A 17,583-nucleotide genomic window follows, 5' to 3' on the forward strand; every position below is an offset into this window, starting at 1 on the left:
ACACTTTACTAACAAAAACTCGAAAAACAATATAATTTTAACAAACTTCAAGGAAAAGTTTGTTTAAATAAGCAGTCAAAGTTTGGCCACTGCATTTTCAATGCTAGACACTCGATTATATCAGTTTCATTTAAATATTACTAAATTATAAAAACTAGCAATAATATTAAAATAGGTTTTTATTATTTATTTAAATCTCAGTTAAAAATAGAAAAAATATTTCAGAAATTACACTTTTGTTTCAGTTGTTCACTTAAAATAAAGTGTAACTCAAAATCAATCCTATTCACAGATACCCTTGGTTAAGACAAACATTTACACGATTTGTATAAAAAAAGGTGAAAAATATACATCTAGAACAAAGATACTTTTCAGTTCAACAATTTTCGCCTCCTAAAAAAAAAAAAAACTCAAGTTTAAAACTTTTCTTCAAGTTTACTTTATTTCTAAAAATAGCTTGTAAATTACATTAACAAATACAAAATAATGCAGTAATCAACAGAAACGAATTTTAAGTAAAATCGCCTACTAATAAAAGTAGGACTTTCAAAAACCAAATTAACTCAAAAATACTCTTATCTACGGAAATCTTTAGTAAAAGGCGAAAGATTTACTCGATATGAATAAAAGTCCGACTAAAATATTTTTATTGAAACTGAAGTATATTTCCCAATTAAATAAATTAATTTGTGGTGTTTGTGATCAGTTATAAGTTAAAACAGATACACTTAAAACATTTCACTAACAAAAACTCAAATAACAATATAATTTTAACAAACTTCAAGAAAAAGTTTGTTGTAATAAGCAGTCAAAGTTTGGCCACTGCATTTTCAATGCTAGACACTCGATTATATCAGATTTATTTAAATATTACTAAATTATAAAAACTAGCAATAATATTAAAATGGGTTTTTATTATTTATTTAAATCTCAGTTAAAAATAGAAAAAATATTTCAGAAATTACACTCTTGTTTCAGTTGGTCACTTAAAATAAAGTGTAACTCAAAATCAATCTTATTCACAGATATCTTTGGTTAAGACAAACATTTACACGATTTGTATAATTAAGGTGAAAAATATACATCTAGAACAAAGACACTTTTCAGTTCAACAATTTTTGCCTCCTAAAAACTCAAGTTTAAAACTTTTCTTCAAGTTTACTTTATTTCTAAAAACAGCTTGTTAATTACATTAACAAATACAAAATAATGCAGTAATCAACAGAAATGAATTTTAGGTAAAATCGCCTACTATTAAAAGTAGGCCTTTCAAAAACAAATTTAACTCTAAAATCCTCTTATCCACGGAAATCTTTAGTAAAAGGTGAAAGATTTACTCGATATGAATAAAAGTCAGAGTAAAATACCTTTATTGAAACTGAACTATATTTCACAATTAAATAAATTAATTTGTGGTGTTTGTCATCAGTTATAAGTTAAAACAGATACACTTTACTAACAAAAACTCGAAAAACAATATAATTTTAACAAACTTCAAGGAAAAGTTTGTTGTAATAAGCAATCAAAGTTTGCCCACTGCATTTTCAATGCTAAACACTCGATTATAGCGGTTTTATTAAAATATTACTAAATTATAAAAACTAGCAATAATATTTAAATAGGTTTTTATTATTAATTAAATCTCAGTTAAAAATAAAAAAAACATTTCAGAAAAAAGTCAAAATCAATCCTATTCACAGATATCTTTGGTTAAGACAAACATTTACACGATTTGTATAATAAAGGTGAAAAATATACATCTAGAACAAAGACACTTTTCAGTTCAACAATTTTCGTCTCCTAAAAAACACTAAAAACTCAAGTTTAAAACTTTTCTTCAAGTTTACTTTATTTCTAAAAATAGCTTGTTAATTACATTAACAAATACAAAATAATGCAGTAATCAACAGAAATGAATTTTAGGTAAAATCGCCTACTATTAAAAGTAGGCCTTTCAAAAACAAATTTAACTCTAAAATCCTCTTATCCACGGAGAACTTTAGTAAAAGGTGAAAGATTTACTCGATATGAATAAAAGTCCGAGTAAAATACCTTTATTAAAACTGAACTATATTTCACAATTAAATAAATTAATTTGTGGTGTTTGTCATCAGTTATAAGTTAAAACAGATACACTTTACTAACAAAAACTCGAAAAACAATATAATTTTAACAAACTTCAAGGAAAAGTTTGTTGTAATAAGCAGTCAAAGTTTTGCCACTGCATTTTCAATGCTAGACACTCGATTATATCAGTTTTATTTAAATATTACTAAATTATAAAAACTAGCAATAATATTAAAATGGGTTTTTATTATTTATTTAAATCTCAGTTAAAAATAGAAAAAATATTTCAGAAATTACACTCTTGTTTCAGTTGTTCACTTAAAATAAAGTGTAACTCAAAATCAATCCTATTCACAGATACCCTTGGTTAAGACAAACATTTACACGATTTGTATAAAAAAAGGTGAAAAATATACAACTAGAACAAAGACACTTTTCAGTTCAACAATTTTCGCCTCCTAAAAAACACTAAAAACTCAAGTTTAAAACTTTTCTTCAAGTTTACTTTATTTCTAAAAATAGCTTGTAAATTACATTAACAAATACAAAATAATGCAGTAATCAACAGAAATGAATTTTAGATAAAATCGCCTACTAATTAAAGTAGGCCTTTCAAAAACAAAATTAACTCAAAAATACTCTTATCCACGGAAATCTTTAGTAAAAGGCGAACGATTTACTCGATATGAATAAAAGTCAGAGTAAAATACCTTTATTGAAACTGAACTATATTTCACAATTAAATAAATTAATTTGTGGTGTTTGTTATTAGTTGTAGATTGAAACAGATACACTTAATACACTTCACTAACAAAAACTCAAATAACAATATAATTTTAACAAACTTCAAGGAAAAAGTTTGTTGTAATAAGCAGTCAAAGTTTGGCCACTGCATTTTCAATGCTAGCCACTCGATTATATTAGTTTTATTTAAATATTACTAAATTATAAAAACTAGCAATAATATTAAAATGGGTTTTTATTATTTATTTAAATCTCAGTTAAAAATAGAAAAAATATTTCAGAAATTACACTCTTGTTTCAGTTGGTCACTTAAAATAAAGTGTAACTCAAAATCAATCTTATTCACAGATATCTTTGGTTAAGACAAACATTTACACGATTTGTATAATTAAGGTGAAAAATATACATCTAGAACAAAGACACTTTTCAGTTCAACAATTTTTGCCTCCTAAAAACTCAAGTTTAAAACTTTTCTTCAAGTTTACTTTATTTCTAAAAATAGCTTGTTAATTACATTAACAAATACAAAATAATGCAGTAATCAACAGAAATGAATTTTAGGTAAAATCGCCTACTATTAAAAGTAGGCCTTTCAAAAACAAATTTAACTCTAAAATCCTCTTATCCACGGAAATCTTTAGTAAAAGGTGAAAGATTTACTCGATATGAATAAAAGTCAGATTAAAATACCTTTATTTAAACTGAACTATATTTCACAATTAAATAAATTAATTTGTGGTGTTTGTCATCAGTTATAAGTTAAAACAGATACACTTTACTAAGAAAAACTCGAAAAACAATATAATTTTAACAAACTTCAAGGAAAAGTTTGTTGTAATAAGCAGTCAAAGTTTGGCCACTGCATTTTCAATGCTAGACACTCGATTATATCAGTTTTATTTAAATATTACTAAATTATAAAAACTAGCAATAATATTAAAATGGGTTTTTATTATTTATTTAAATCTCAGTTAAAAATATTTCAGAAATTACACTTTTGTTTCAGTTGTTCACTTAAAATAAAGTGTAACTCAAAATCAATCCTATTCACAGATACCCTTGGTTAAGACAAACATTTACACGATTTGTATAAAAAAAGGTGAAAAATGTACATCTAGAACAAAGACACTTTTCAGTTCGACAATTTTCGCCTCCTAAGAAACACTAAAAACTCAAGTTTAAAACTTTTCTTCAAGTTTACTTCATTTCTAAAAATAGCTTGTTAATTACATTAACAAATACAAAATAATGCAGTAATCAACAGAAATGAATTTTAAGTAAAATCGCCTACTAATAAAAGTAGGACTTTCAAAAACCAAATTAACTCAAAAATACTCTTATCTACGGAAATCTTTAGTAAAAGGCGAAAGATTTACTCGATATGAATAAAAGTCCGAGTAAAATATTTTTATTGAAACTGAAGTATATTTCCCAATTAAATAAATTAATTTGTGGTGTTTGTGATCAGTTATAAGTTAAAACAGATACACTTAATACATTTCACTAACAAAAACTCAAATAACAATATAATTTTAACAAACTTCAAGAAAAAGTTTGTTGTAATAAGCAGTCAAAGTTTGGCCACTGCATTTTCAATGCTAGACACTCGATTATATCAGTTTTATTCAAATATTACTAAATTATAAAAACTAGCAATCATATTTAAATGGGTTTTTATTATTAATTAAATCTTAGTTAAAAATAAAAAAATATTTCAGAAATTACACTCTTGTTTCAGTTGGTCACTTAAAATAAAGTGTAACTCAAAATTAATCCTATTCACAGATATCTTTGGTTAAGACAAACTTTTACACGATATGTATAATAAAGGTGAAAAATATACATCTAGAACAAATACACTTTTCAGTTCAACAATTTTCGCCTCCTAAAAAACACTAAAAACTCAAGTTTAAAAATTTTCTTCAAGTTTACTTTATTTCTAAAAATAGCTTGTAAATTACATTAACAAATACAAAATAATGCAGTAATCAACAAAAATGAATTTTAAGTAAAATCGCCTACTAATAAAAGTTGGATATTCAAAAACAAAATTAACTCAAAAATACTCTTATCTACGGAAATCTTTAGTAAAAGGCGAAAGATTTACTCGATATGAATAAAAGTCCGAGTAAAATATTTTTATTGAAACTGAAGTATATTTCCCAATTAAATAAATTAATTTGTGGTGTTTGTGATCAGTTATAAGTTAAAACAGATACACTTAATACATTTCACTAACAAAAACTCAAATAATAATATAATTTTAATAAACTTCAAGAAAAAGTTTGTTGTAATAAGCAGTCAAAGTTTGGCCACTGCATTTTTAATGCTAGACACTCGATTATAGCAGTTTCATTAAAATATTACTAAATTATAAAAACTAGCAATAATATTTAAAAAGGTTTTTATTATTAATTAAATCTCAGTTAAAAATAAAAAAAATATTTCAGAAAAAAGTCAAAATCAATCCTATTCACAGATATCTTTAGTTAAGACAAACACTTACACGATTTGTATAATAAAGGTGAAAAATATACATCTAGAACAAAGACACTTTTCAGTTTAACAATTTTCGCCTCCTAAAAAACACAAAAAACTCAAGTTTAAAACTTTTCTTCAAGTTTACTTTATTTCTAAAATAGCTTGTTAATTACATTAACAAATACAAAATAATGCAGTAATCAACAAAAATGAATTTTAGATAAAATCGCCTACTAATTAAAGTAGGCCTTTCAAAAACAAAATTAACTCAAAAATACTCTTATCCACGGAAATCTTTAGTAAAAGGCGAAAGATTTACTCGATATGAATAAAAGTCCGAGTAAAAGATCTTTATTGAAACTGAAGTAAATTTCACAATTAAATAAAGTAATTTGTGGTGTTTGTGATCAGTTATAAGTTAAAACAGATACACTTCACTAACAAAAACTCAAATAACAATATAATTTTAACAAACTTCAAGAAAAAGTTTGTTGTAATAAGCAGTCAAAGTTTGGCCACTGCATTTTCAATGCTAAACACTCGATTATAGCAGTTTTATTAAAATATTACTAAATTATAAAAACTAGCAATAATATTAAAATAGGTTTTTATTATTAATTAAATCTCAGTTAAAAATAAAAAAAATATTTCAGAAAAAAGTCAAAATCAATCCTATTCACAGATATCTTTGGTTAAGACAAACATTTACACGATTTGTATAATAAAGGTGAAAAATATACATCTAGAACAAAGACACTTTTCAGTTCAACAATTTTCGCCTCCTAAAAAACACTAAAAACTCAAGTATAAAACTTTTCTTCAAGTTTACTTTATTTCTAAAAATAGCTTGTTAATTACATTAACAAATACAAAATAATGCAGTAATCAACAGAAATGAATTTTAGATAAAATCGCCTACTAATTAAAGTAGGCCTTTCAAAAACAAAATTAACTCAAAAATACTCTTATCCACGGAAATCTTTAGTAAAAGGCGAAAGATTTACTCGATATGAATAAAAGTCCGAGTAAAAGATCTTTATTGAAACTGAAGTAAATTTCACAATTAAATAAATTAATTTGTGGTGTTTGTGATCAGTTATAAGTTGAAACAGATACACTTCACTAACAAAAACTCAAATAACAATATAATTTTAACAAACTTCAAGAAAAAGTTTGTTGTAATAAGCAGTCAAAGTTTGGCCACTGCATTTTCAATGCTAAACACTCGATTATAGCAGTTTTATTAAAATATTACTAAATTATAAAAACTAGCAATAATATTAAAATAGGTTTTTATTATTAATTAAATCTCAGTTAAAAATAAAAAAAATATTTCAGAAAAAAGTCAAAATCAATCCTATTCACAGATATCTTTGGTTAAGACAAACATTTACACGATTTGTATAATAAAGGTAAAAAATATACATCTAGAACAAAGACACTTTTCAGTTCAACAATTTTCGCCTTCTAAAAAACACTAAAAACTCAAGTATAAAACTTTTCTTCAAGTTTACTTTATTTCTAAAAATAGCTTGTTAATTACATTAACAAATACAAAATAATGCAGTAATCAACAGAAATGAATTTTAGATAAAATCGCCTACTAATTAAAGTAGGCCTTTCAAAAACAAAATTAACTCAAAAATACTCTTATCCACGGAAATCTTTAGTAAAAGGCGAAAGATTTACTCGATATGAATAAAAGTCCGAGTAAAAGATTTTTATTGAAACTGAAGTATATTTCACAATTAAATAAATTAATTTGTGGTGTTTGTGATCAGTTATAAGTTAAAACAGATACACTTCACTAACAAAAACTCAAATAACAATATAATTTTACCAAACTTCAAGAAAAAGTTTGTTGTAATAAGCAGTCAAAGTTTGGCCACTGCATTTTCAATGCTAAACACTCGATTATAGCAGTTTTATTAAAATATTACTAAATTATGAAAACTAGCAATAATATTTAAATAAGTTTTTATTATTAATTAAATCTCAGGTAAAAATAAAAAAAATATTTCAGAAAAAAGTCAAAATCAATCCTATTTACAGATATCTTTGGTTAAGACAAACATTTACACGATTTGTATAATAAAGGTGAAAAATATACATCTAGAACAAAGACACTTTTCAGTTCAACAATTTTCGCCTCCTAAAAAACACTAAAAACTCAAGTTTAAAACTTTTCTTCAAGTTTACTTTATTTCTAAAAATAGCTTGTAAATTACATTAACAAATACAAAATAATGCAGTAATCAACAGAAATGAATTTTAAGTAAAATCGCCTACTAATAAAAGTAGGACTTTCAAAAACAAAATTAACTCAAAAATACTCTTATCTACGGAAATCTTTAGTAAAAGGCGAAAGATTTACTCGATATGAATAACAGACCGAGTAAAATATTTTTATTGAAACTGAAGTATATTTCACAATTAAATAAATTAATTTGTGGTGTTTGTGATCAGTTATAAGTTAAAACAGATACACTTCACTAACAAAAACTCAAATAACAATATAATTTTAACAAACTTCAAGAAAAAGTTTGTTGTAATAAGCAGTCAAAGTTTGGCCACTGCATTTTCAATGCTAAACACTCGATTATAGCAGTTTTATTAAAATATTACTAAATTATAAAATCTAGCAATAATATTTAAATAGGTTTTTATTATTAATTAAATCTCAGTTAAAAATAAAAAAAATATTTCAGAAAAAAGTCAAAATCAATCCTATTCACAGATATCTTTGGTTAAGACAAACATTTACACGATTTGTATAATAAAGGTGAAAAATATACATCTAGAACAAAGACACTTTTCAGTTCAACAATTTTCGCCTCCTAAAAAACACTAAAAACTCAAGTTTAAAACTTTTCTTCAAGTTTACTTTATTTCTAAAAATAGCTTGTTAATTACATTAACAAATACAAAATAATGCAGTAATCAACAGAAATGAATTTTAGATAAAATCGCCTACTAATTAAAGTAGGCCTTTCAAAAACAAAATTAACTCAAAAATACTCTTATCCACGGAAATCTTTAGTAAAAGGCGAAAGATTTACTCGATATGAATAAAAGTCCGAGTAAAATATTTTTATTGAAACTGAAGTATATTTCACAATTAAATAAATTAATTTGTGGTGTTTGTGATCAGTTATAAGTTAAAACAGATACACTTAATACATTTCACTAACAAAAACTCAAATAACAATATAATTTTAACAAACTTCAAGAAAAAGTTTGTTGTAATAAGCAGTCAAAGTTTGGCCACTGCATTTTCAATGCTAAACACTCGATTATAGCAGTTTTATTAAAATATTACTAAATTATAAAAACTAGCAATAATATTTAAATAGGTTTTTATTATTAATTAAATCTCAGTTAAAAATAAAAAAAATATTTCAGAAAAAAGTCAAAATCAATCCTATTCACAGATATCTTTGGTTAAGACAAACATTTACACGATTTGTATAATAAAGGTGAAAAATATACATCTAGAACAAAGACACTTTTCAGTTCAACAATTTTCGCCTCCTAAAAAACACAAAAAACTCAAGTTTAAAACTTTTCTTCAAGTTTACTTTATTTCTAAAAATAGCTTGTTAATTACATTAACAAATACAAAATAATGCAGTAATCAACAGAAATAAATTTTAGATAAAATCGCCTACTAATTAAAGTAGGCCTTTCAAAAACAAAATTAACTCAAAAATACTCTTATCCACGGAAATCTTTAGTAAAAGGCGAAAGATTTACTCGATATGAATAAAAGTCCGAGTAAAAGATCTTTATTGAAACTGAAGTAAATTTCACAATTAAATAAATTAATTTGTGGTGTTTGTGATCAGTTATAAGTTAAAACAGATACACTTCACTAACAAAAACTCAAATAACAATATAATTTTAACAAACTTCAAGAAAAAGTTTGTTGTAATAAGCAGTCAAAGTTTGGCCACTGCATTTTCAATGCTAAACACTCGATTATAGCAGTTTTATTAAAATATTACTAAATTATAAAAACTAGCAATAATATTAAAATAGGTTTTTATTATTAATTAAATCTCAGTTAAAAATAAAAAAAATATTTCAGAAAAAAGTCAAAATCAATCCTATTCACAGATATCTTTGTTTAAGACAAACATTTACACGATTTGTATAATAAAGGTGAAAAATATACATCTAGAACAAAGACACTTTTCAGTTCAACAATTTTCGCCTCCTAAAAAACACTAAAAACTCAAGTATAAAACTTTTCTTCAAGTTTACTTTATTTCTAAAAATAGCTTGTTAATTACATTAACAAATACAAAATAATGCAGTAATCAACAGAAATGAATTTTAGATAAAATCGCCTACTATTAAAAGTAGGCCTTTCAAAAACAAATTTAACTCTAAAATCCTCTTATCCACGGAGAACTTTAGTAAAAGGTGAAAGATTTACTCGATATGAATAAAAGTCCGAGTAAAATACCTTTATTAAAACTGAACTATATTTCACAATTAAATAAATTAATTTGTGGTGTTTGTCATCAGTTATAAGTTAAAACAGATACACTTTACTAACAAAAACTCGAAAAACAATATAATTTTAACAAACTTCAAGGAAAAGTTTGTTGTAATAAGCAGTCAAAGTTTTGCCACTGCATTTTCAATGCTAGACACTCGATTATATCAGTTTTATTTAAATATTACTAAATTATAAAAACTAGCAATAATATTAAAATGGGTTTTTATTATTTATTTAAATCTCAGTTAAAAATAGAAAAAATATTTCAGAAATTACACTCTTGTTTCAGTTGTTCACTTAAAATAAAGTGTAACTCAAAATCAATCCTATTCACAGATACCCTTGGTTAAGACAAACATTTACACGATTTGTATAAAAAAAGGTGAAAAATATACAACTAGAACAAAGACACTTTTCAGTTCAACAATTTTCGCCTCCTAAAAAACACTAAAAACTCAAGTTTAAAACTTTTCTTCAAGTTTACTTTATTTCTAAAAATAGCTTGTAAATTACATTAACAAATACAAAATAATGCAGTAATCAACAGAAATGAATTTTAGATAAAATCGCCTACTAATTAAAGTAGGCCTTTCAAAAACAAAATTAACTCAAAAATACTCTTATCCACGGAAATCTTTAGTAAAAGGCGAACGATTTACTCGATATGAATAAAAGTCAGAGTAAAATACCTTTATTGAAACTGAACTATATTTCACAATTAAATAAATTAATTTGTGGTGTTTGTTATTAGTTGTAGATTGAAACAGATACACTTAATACACTTCACTAACAAAAACTCAAATAACAATATAATTTTAACAAACTTCAAGGAAAAAGTTTGTTGTAATAAGCAGTCAAAGTTTGGCCACTGCATTTTCAATGCTAGCCACTCGATTATATTAGTTTTATTTAAATATTACTAAATTATAAAAACTAGCAATAATATTAAAATGGGTTTTTATTATTTATTTAAATCTCAGTTAAAAATAGAAAAAATATTTCAGAAATTACACTCTTGTTTCAGTTGGTCACTTAAAATAAAGTGTAACTCAAAATCAATCTTATTCACAGATATCTTTGGTTAAGACAAACATTTACACGATTTGTATAATTAAGGTGAAAAATATACATCTAGAACAAAGACACTTTTCAGTTCAACAATTTTTGCCTCCTAAAAACTCAAGTTTAAAACTTTTCTTCAAGTTTACTTTATTTCTAAAAATAGCTTGTTAATTACATTAACAAATACAAAATAATGCAGTAATCAACAGAAATGAATTTTAGGTAAAATCGCCTACTATTAAAAGTAGGCCTTTCAAAAACAAATTTAACTCTAAAATCCTCTTATCCACGGAAATCTTTAGTAAAAGGTGAAAGATTTACTCGATATGAATAAAAGTCAGATTAAAATACCTTTATTTAAACTGAACTATATTTCACAATTAAATAAATTAATTTGTGGTGTTTGTCATCAGTTATAAGTTAAAACAGATACACTTTACTAAGAAAAACTCGAAAAACAATATAATTTTAACAAACTTCAAGGAAAAGTTTGTTGTAATAAGCAGTCAAAGTTTGGCCACTGCATTTTCAATGCTAGACACTCGATTATATCAGTTTTATTTAAATATTACTAAATTATAAAAACTAGCAATAATATTAAAATGGGTTTTTATTATTTATTTAAATCTCAGTTAAAAATATTTCAGAAATTACACTTTTGTTTCAGTTGTTCACTTAAAATAAAGTGTAACTCAAAATCAATCCTATTCACAGATACCCTTGGTTAAGACAAACATTTACACGATTTGTATAAAAAAAGGTGAAAAATATACATCTAGAACAAAGACACTTTTCAGTTCGACAATTTTCGCCTCCTAAGAAACACTAAAAACTCAAGTTTAAAACTTTTCTTCAAGTTTACTTCATTTCTAAAAATAGCTTGTTAATTACATTAACAAATACAAAATAATGCAGTAATCAACAGAAATGAATTTTAAGTAAAATCGCCTACTAATAAAAGTAGGACTTTCAAAAACCAAATTAACTCAAAAATACTCTTATCTACGGAAATCTTTAGTAAAAGGCGAAAGATTTACTCGATATGAATAAAAGTCCGAGTAAAATATTTTTATTGAAACTGAAGTATATTTCCCAATTAAATAAATTAATTTGTGGTGTTTGTGATCAGTTATAAGTTAAAACAGATACACTTAATACATTTCACTAACAAAAACTCAAATAACAATATAATTTTAACAAACTTCAAGAAAAAGTTTGTTGTAATAAGCAGTCAAAGTTTGGCCACTGCATTTTCAATGCTAGACACTCGATTATATCAGTTTTATTCAAATATTACTAAATTATAAAAACTAGCAATCATATTTAAATGGGTTTTTATTATTAATTAAATCTTAGTTAAAAATAAAAAAATATTTCAGAAATTACACTCTTGTTTCAGTTGGTCACTTAAAATAAAGTGTAACTCAAAATTAATCCTATTCACAGATATCTTTGGTTAAGACAAACTTTTACACGATATGTATAATAAAGGTGAAAAATATACATCTAGAACAAATACACTTTTCAGTTCAACAATTTTCGCCTCCTAAAAAACACTAAAAACTCAAGTTTAAAAATTTTCTTCAAGTTTACTTTATTTCTAAAAATAGCTTGTAAATTACATTAACAAATACAAAATAATGCAGTAATCAACAAAAATGAATTTTAAGTAAAATCGCCTACTAATAAAAGTTGGATATTCAAAAACAAAATTAACTCAAAAATACTCTTATCTACGGAAATCTTTAGTAAAAGGCGAAAGATTTACTCGATATGAATAAAAGTCCGAGTAAAATATTTTTATTGAAACTGAAGTATATTTCCCAATTAAATAAATTAATTTGTGGTGTTTGTGATCAGTTATAAGTTAAAACAGATACACTTAATACATTTCACTAACAAAAACTCAAATAATAATATAATTTTAATAAACTTCAAGAAAAAGTTTGTTGTAATAAGCAGTCAAAGTTTGGCCACTGCATTTTTAATGCTAGACACTCGATTATAGCAGTTTCATTAAAATATTACTAAATTATAAAAACTAGCAATAATATTTAAAAAGGTTTTTATTATTAATTAAATCTCAGTTAAAAATAAAAAAAATATTTCAGAAAAAAGTCAAAATCAATCCTATTCACAGATATCTTTAGTTAAGACAAACACTTACACGATTTGTATAATAAAGGTGAAAAATATACATCTAGAACAAAGACACTTTTCAGTTTAACAATTTTCGCCTCCTAAAAAACACAAAAAACTCAAGTTTAAAACTTTTCTTCAAGTTTACTTTATTTCTAAAATAGCTTGTTAATTACATTAACAAATACAAAATAATGCAGTAATCAACAAAAATGAATTTTAGATAAAATCGCCTACTAATTAAAGTAGGCCTTTCAAAAACAAAATTAACTCAAAAATACTCTTATCCACGGAAATCTTTAGTAAAAGGCGAAAGATTTACTCGATATGAATAAAAGTCCGAGTAAAAGATCTTTATTGAAACTGAAGTAAATTTCACAATTAAATAAAGTAATTTGTGGTGTTTGTGATCAGTTATAAGTTAAAACAGATACACTTCACTAACAAAAACTCAAATAACAATATAATTTTAACAAACTTCAAGAAAAAGTTTGTTGTAATAAGCAGTCAAAGTTTGGCCACTGCATTTTCAATGCTAAACACTCGATTATAGCAGTTTTATTAAAATATTACTAAATTATAAAAACTAGCAATAATATTAAAATAGGTTTTTATTATTAATTAAATCTCAGTTAAAAATAAAAAAAATATTTCAGAAAAAAGTCAAAATCAATCCTATTCACAGATATCTTTGGTTAAGACAAACATTTACACGATTTGTATAATAAAGGTGAAAAATATACATCTAGAACAAAGACACTTTTCAGTTCAACAATTTTCGCCTCCTAAAAAACACTAAAAACTCAAGTATAAAACTTTTCTTCAAGTTTACTTTATTTCTAAAAATAGCTTGTTAATTACATTAACAAATACAAAATAATGCAGTAATCAACAGAAATGAATTTTAGATAAAATCGCCTACTAATTAAAGTAGGCCTTTCAAAAACAAAATTAACTCAAAAATACTCTTATCCACGGAAATCTTTAGTAAAAGGCGAAAGATTTACTCGATATGAATAAAAGTCCGAGTAAAAGATCTTTATTGAAACTGAAGTAAATTTCACAATTAAATAAATTAATTTGTGGTGTTTGTGATCAGTTATAAGTTGAAACAGATACACTTCACTAACAAAAACTCAAATAACAATATAATTTTAACAAACTTCAAGAAAAAGTTTGTTGTAATAAGCAGTCAAAGTTTGGCCACTGCATTTTCAATGCTAAACACTCGATTATAGCAGTTTTATTAAAATATTACTAAATTATAAAAACTAGCAATAATATTAAAATAGGTTTTTATTATTAATTAAATCTCAGTTAAAAATAAAAAAAATATTTCAGAAAAAAGTCAAAATCAATCCTATTCACAGATATCTTTGGTTAAGACAAACATTTACACGATTTGTATAATAAAGGTAAAAAATATACATCTAGAACAAAGACACTTTTCAGTTCAACAATTTTCGCCTTCTAAAAAACACTAAAAACTCAAGTATAAAACTTTTCTTCAAGTTTACTTTATTTCTAAAAATAGCTTGTTAATTACATTAACAAATACAAAATAATGCAGTAATCAACAGAAATGAATTTTAGATAAAATCGCCTACTAATTAAAGTAGGCCTTTCAAAAACAAAATTAACTCAAAAATACTCTTATCCACGGAAATCTTTAGTAAAAGGCGAAAGATTTACTCGATATGAATAAAAGTCCGAGTAAAAGATTTTTATTGAAACTGAAGTATATTTCACAATTAAATAAATTAATTTGTGGTGTTTGTGATCAGTTATAAGTTAAAACAGATACACTTCACTAACAAAAACTCAAATAACAATATAATTTTACCAAACTTCAAGAAAAAGTTTGTTGTAATAAGCAGTCAAAGTTTGGCCACTGCATTTTCAATGCTAAACACTCGATTATAGCAGTTTTATTAAAATATTACTAAATTATGAAAACTAGCAATAATATTTAAATAAGTTTTTATTATTAATTAAATCTCAGGTAAAAATAAAAAAAATATTTCAGAAAAAAGTCAAAATCAATCCTATTTACAGATATCTTTGGTTAAGACAAACATTTACACGATTTGTATAATAAAGGTGAAAAATATACATCTAGAACAAAGACACTTTTCAGTTCAACAATTTTCGCCTCCTAAAAAACACTAAAAACTCAAGTTTAAAACTTTTCTTCAAGTTTACTTTATTTCTAAAAATAGCTTGTAAATTACATTAACAAATACAAAATAATGCAGTAATCAACAGAAATGAATTTTAAGTAAAATCGCCTACTAATAAAAGTAGGACTTTCAAAAACAAAATTAACTCAAAAATACTCTTATCTACGGAAATCTTTAGTAAAAGGCGAAAGATTTACTCGATATGAATAACAGACCGAGTAAAATATTTTTATTGAAACTGAAGTATATTTCACAATTAAATAAATTAATTTGTGGTGTTTGTGATCAGTTATAAGTTAAAACAGATACACTTCACTAACAAAAACTCAAATAACAATATAATTTTAACAAACTTCAAGAAAAAGTTTGTTGTAATAAGCAGTCAAAGTTTGGCCACTGCATTTTCAATGCTAAACACTCGATTATAGCAGTTTTATTAAAATATTACTAAATTATAAAATCTAGCAATAATATTTAAATAGGTTTTTATTATTAATTAAATCTCAGTTAAAAATAAAAAAAATATTTCAGAAAAAAGTCAAAATCAATCCTATTCACAGATATCTTTGGTTAAGACAAACATTTACACGATTTGTATAATAAAGGTGAAAAATATACATCTAGAACAAAGACACTTTTCAGTTCAACAATTTTCGCCTCCTAAAAAACACTAAAAACTCAAGTTTAAAACTTTTCTTCAAGTTTACTTTATTTCTAAAAATAGCTTGTTAATTACATTAACAAATACAAAATAATGCAGTAATCAACAGAAATGAATTTTAGATAAAATCGCCTACTAATTAAAGTAGGCCTTTCAAAAACAAAATTAACTCAAAAATACTCTTATCCACGGAAATCTTTAGTAAAAGGCGAAAGATTTACTCGATATGAATAAAAGTCCGAGTAAAATATTTTTATTGAAACTGAAGTATATTTCACAATTAAATAAATTAATTTGTGGTGTTTGTGATCAGTTATAAGTTAAAACAGATACACTTAATACATTTCACTAACAAAAACTCAAATAACAATATAATTTTAACAAACTTCAAGAAAAAGTTTGTTGTAATAAGCAGTCAAAGTTTGGCCACTGCATTTTCAATGCTAAACACTCGATTATAGCAGTTTTATTAAAATATTACTAAATTATAAAAACTAGCAATAATATTTAAATAGGTTTTTATTATTAATTAAATCTCAGTTAAAAATAAAAAAAATATTTCAGAAAAAAGTCAAAATCAATCCTATTCACAGATATCTTTGGTTAAGACAAACATTTACACGATTTGTATAATAAAGGTGAAAAATATACATCTAGAACAAAGACACTTTTCAGTTCAACAATTTTCGCCTCCTAAAAAACACAAAAAACTCAAGTTTAAAACTTTTCTTCAAGTTTACTTTATTTCTAAAAATAGCTTGTTAATTACATTAACAAATACAAAATAATGCAGTAATCAACAGAAATAAATTTTAGATAAAATCGCCTACTAATTAAAGTAGGCCTTTCAAAAACAAAATTAACTCAAAAATACTCTTATCCACGGAAATCTTTAGTAAAAGGCGAAAGATTTACTCGATATGAATAAAAGTCCGAGTAAAAGATCTTTATTGAAACTGAAGTAAATTTCACAATTAAATAAATTAATTTGTGGTGTTTGTGATCAGTTATAAGTTAAAACAGATACACTTCACTAACAAAAACTCAAATAACAATATAATTTTAACAAACTTCAAGAAAAAGTTTGTTGTAATAAGCAGTCAAAGTTTGGCCACTGCATTTTCAATGCTAAACACTCGATTATAGCAGTTTTATTAAAATATTACTAAATTATAAAAACTAGCAATAATATTAAAATAGGTTTTTATTATTAATTAAATCTCAGTTAAAAATAAAAAAAATATTTCAGAAAAAAGTCAAAATCAATCCTATTCACAGATATCTTTGTTTAAGACAAACATTTACACGATTTGTATAATAAAGGTGAAAAATATACATCTAGAACAAAGACACTTTTCAGTTCAACAATTTTCGCCTCCTAAAAAACACTAAAAACTCAAGTATAAAACTTTTCTTCAAGTTTACTTTATTTCTAAAAATAGCTTGTTAATTACATTAACAAATACAAAATAATGCAGTAATCAACAGAAATGAATTTTAGATAAAATCGCCTACTAATTAAAGTAGGCCTTTCAAAAACAAAATTAACTCAAAAATACTCTTATCCACGGAAATCTTTAGTAAAAGGCGAAAGATTTACTCGATATGAATAAAAGTCCGAGTAAAAGATTTTTATTGAAACTGAAGTATATTTCACAATTAAATAAATTAATTTGTGGTGTTTGTGATCAGTTATAAGTTAAAACAGATACACTTCACTAACAAAAACTCAAATAACAATATAA

General features: G+C 24.4%; 25 non-coding genes across 25 annotated transcripts; all 25 read right to left on the reverse strand.

The window, feature by feature from the left end:
- Positions 1 to 523: 523 nt before the first annotated feature.
- On the reverse strand, positions 524 to 639 carry LOC145757645 (U5 spliceosomal RNA). Its single transcript, XR_014285672.1, has one exon. It is a non-coding gene; the product is annotated as a U5 spliceosomal RNA (small nuclear RNA).
- A 607-nt stretch (positions 640 to 1,246) lies between these two features.
- LOC145757477 (U5 spliceosomal RNA) lies at positions 1,247 to 1,362 on the reverse strand. The gene has a single exon (XR_014285514.1). It is a non-coding gene; the product is annotated as a U5 spliceosomal RNA (small nuclear RNA).
- Positions 1,363 to 1,931: 569 nt separating this feature from the next.
- On the reverse strand, positions 1,932 to 2,047 carry LOC145757664 (U5 spliceosomal RNA). The gene has a single exon (XR_014285690.1). It is a non-coding gene; the product is annotated as a U5 spliceosomal RNA (small nuclear RNA).
- A 609-nt stretch (positions 2,048 to 2,656) lies between these two features.
- LOC145757551 (U5 spliceosomal RNA) lies at positions 2,657 to 2,772 on the reverse strand. The gene has a single exon (XR_014285585.1). It is a non-coding gene; the product is annotated as a U5 spliceosomal RNA (small nuclear RNA).
- Positions 2,773 to 3,380: 608 nt separating this feature from the next.
- LOC145757603 (U5 spliceosomal RNA) lies at positions 3,381 to 3,496 on the reverse strand. The gene has a single exon (XR_014285634.1). It is a non-coding gene; the product is annotated as a U5 spliceosomal RNA (small nuclear RNA).
- Positions 3,497 to 4,096: 600 nt separating this feature from the next.
- On the reverse strand, positions 4,097 to 4,212 carry LOC145757521 (U5 spliceosomal RNA). Its single transcript, XR_014285557.1, has one exon. It is a non-coding gene; the product is annotated as a U5 spliceosomal RNA (small nuclear RNA).
- A 615-nt stretch (positions 4,213 to 4,827) lies between these two features.
- LOC145757610 (U5 spliceosomal RNA) lies at positions 4,828 to 4,943 on the reverse strand. Its single transcript, XR_014285641.1, has one exon. It is a non-coding gene; the product is annotated as a U5 spliceosomal RNA (small nuclear RNA).
- A 577-nt stretch (positions 4,944 to 5,520) lies between these two features.
- LOC145757366 (U5 spliceosomal RNA) lies at positions 5,521 to 5,636 on the reverse strand. The gene has a single exon (XR_014285406.1). It is a non-coding gene; the product is annotated as a U5 spliceosomal RNA (small nuclear RNA).
- A 569-nt stretch (positions 5,637 to 6,205) lies between these two features.
- Positions 6,206 to 6,321, reverse strand: LOC145757367 (U5 spliceosomal RNA). The gene has a single exon (XR_014285407.1). It is a non-coding gene; the product is annotated as a U5 spliceosomal RNA (small nuclear RNA).
- A 569-nt stretch (positions 6,322 to 6,890) lies between these two features.
- On the reverse strand, positions 6,891 to 7,006 carry LOC145757368 (U5 spliceosomal RNA). The gene has a single exon (XR_014285408.1). It is a non-coding gene; the product is annotated as a U5 spliceosomal RNA (small nuclear RNA).
- A 569-nt stretch (positions 7,007 to 7,575) lies between these two features.
- Positions 7,576 to 7,691, reverse strand: LOC145757635 (U5 spliceosomal RNA). The gene has a single exon (XR_014285662.1). It is a non-coding gene; the product is annotated as a U5 spliceosomal RNA (small nuclear RNA).
- Positions 7,692 to 8,260: 569 nt separating this feature from the next.
- On the reverse strand, positions 8,261 to 8,376 carry LOC145757369 (U5 spliceosomal RNA). Its single transcript, XR_014285409.1, has one exon. It is a non-coding gene; the product is annotated as a U5 spliceosomal RNA (small nuclear RNA).
- Positions 8,377 to 8,954: 578 nt separating this feature from the next.
- Positions 8,955 to 9,070, reverse strand: LOC145757370 (U5 spliceosomal RNA). The gene has a single exon (XR_014285410.1). It is a non-coding gene; the product is annotated as a U5 spliceosomal RNA (small nuclear RNA).
- Positions 9,071 to 9,639: 569 nt separating this feature from the next.
- On the reverse strand, positions 9,640 to 9,755 carry LOC145757665 (U5 spliceosomal RNA). Its single transcript, XR_014285691.1, has one exon. It is a non-coding gene; the product is annotated as a U5 spliceosomal RNA (small nuclear RNA).
- Positions 9,756 to 10,364: 609 nt separating this feature from the next.
- On the reverse strand, positions 10,365 to 10,480 carry LOC145757552 (U5 spliceosomal RNA). Its single transcript, XR_014285586.1, has one exon. It is a non-coding gene; the product is annotated as a U5 spliceosomal RNA (small nuclear RNA).
- A 608-nt stretch (positions 10,481 to 11,088) lies between these two features.
- LOC145757604 (U5 spliceosomal RNA) lies at positions 11,089 to 11,204 on the reverse strand. The gene has a single exon (XR_014285635.1). It is a non-coding gene; the product is annotated as a U5 spliceosomal RNA (small nuclear RNA).
- Positions 11,205 to 11,804: 600 nt separating this feature from the next.
- Positions 11,805 to 11,920, reverse strand: LOC145757522 (U5 spliceosomal RNA). The gene has a single exon (XR_014285558.1). It is a non-coding gene; the product is annotated as a U5 spliceosomal RNA (small nuclear RNA).
- A 615-nt stretch (positions 11,921 to 12,535) lies between these two features.
- LOC145757611 (U5 spliceosomal RNA) lies at positions 12,536 to 12,651 on the reverse strand. Its single transcript, XR_014285642.1, has one exon. It is a non-coding gene; the product is annotated as a U5 spliceosomal RNA (small nuclear RNA).
- A 577-nt stretch (positions 12,652 to 13,228) lies between these two features.
- On the reverse strand, positions 13,229 to 13,344 carry LOC145757371 (U5 spliceosomal RNA). The gene has a single exon (XR_014285411.1). It is a non-coding gene; the product is annotated as a U5 spliceosomal RNA (small nuclear RNA).
- Positions 13,345 to 13,913: 569 nt separating this feature from the next.
- On the reverse strand, positions 13,914 to 14,029 carry LOC145757373 (U5 spliceosomal RNA). The gene has a single exon (XR_014285412.1). It is a non-coding gene; the product is annotated as a U5 spliceosomal RNA (small nuclear RNA).
- A 569-nt stretch (positions 14,030 to 14,598) lies between these two features.
- LOC145757374 (U5 spliceosomal RNA) lies at positions 14,599 to 14,714 on the reverse strand. The gene has a single exon (XR_014285413.1). It is a non-coding gene; the product is annotated as a U5 spliceosomal RNA (small nuclear RNA).
- A 569-nt stretch (positions 14,715 to 15,283) lies between these two features.
- Positions 15,284 to 15,399, reverse strand: LOC145757636 (U5 spliceosomal RNA). The gene has a single exon (XR_014285663.1). It is a non-coding gene; the product is annotated as a U5 spliceosomal RNA (small nuclear RNA).
- Positions 15,400 to 15,968: 569 nt separating this feature from the next.
- Positions 15,969 to 16,084, reverse strand: LOC145757375 (U5 spliceosomal RNA). Its single transcript, XR_014285414.1, has one exon. It is a non-coding gene; the product is annotated as a U5 spliceosomal RNA (small nuclear RNA).
- Positions 16,085 to 16,662: 578 nt separating this feature from the next.
- Positions 16,663 to 16,778, reverse strand: LOC145757376 (U5 spliceosomal RNA). The gene has a single exon (XR_014285415.1). It is a non-coding gene; the product is annotated as a U5 spliceosomal RNA (small nuclear RNA).
- Positions 16,779 to 17,347: 569 nt separating this feature from the next.
- On the reverse strand, positions 17,348 to 17,463 carry LOC145757378 (U5 spliceosomal RNA). Its single transcript, XR_014285417.1, has one exon. It is a non-coding gene; the product is annotated as a U5 spliceosomal RNA (small nuclear RNA).
- Between the last annotated feature and the right edge of the window lie 120 nt (positions 17,464 to 17,583).

This window comes from Corella eumyota, chromosome 6 (assembly GCF_963082875.1).
Source record: "Corella eumyota chromosome 6, kaCorEumy4.1, whole genome shotgun sequence".
In the NCBI taxonomy this organism is placed as follows: Eukaryota; Metazoa; Chordata; class Ascidiacea; order Phlebobranchia; family Corellidae; genus Corella; species Corella eumyota.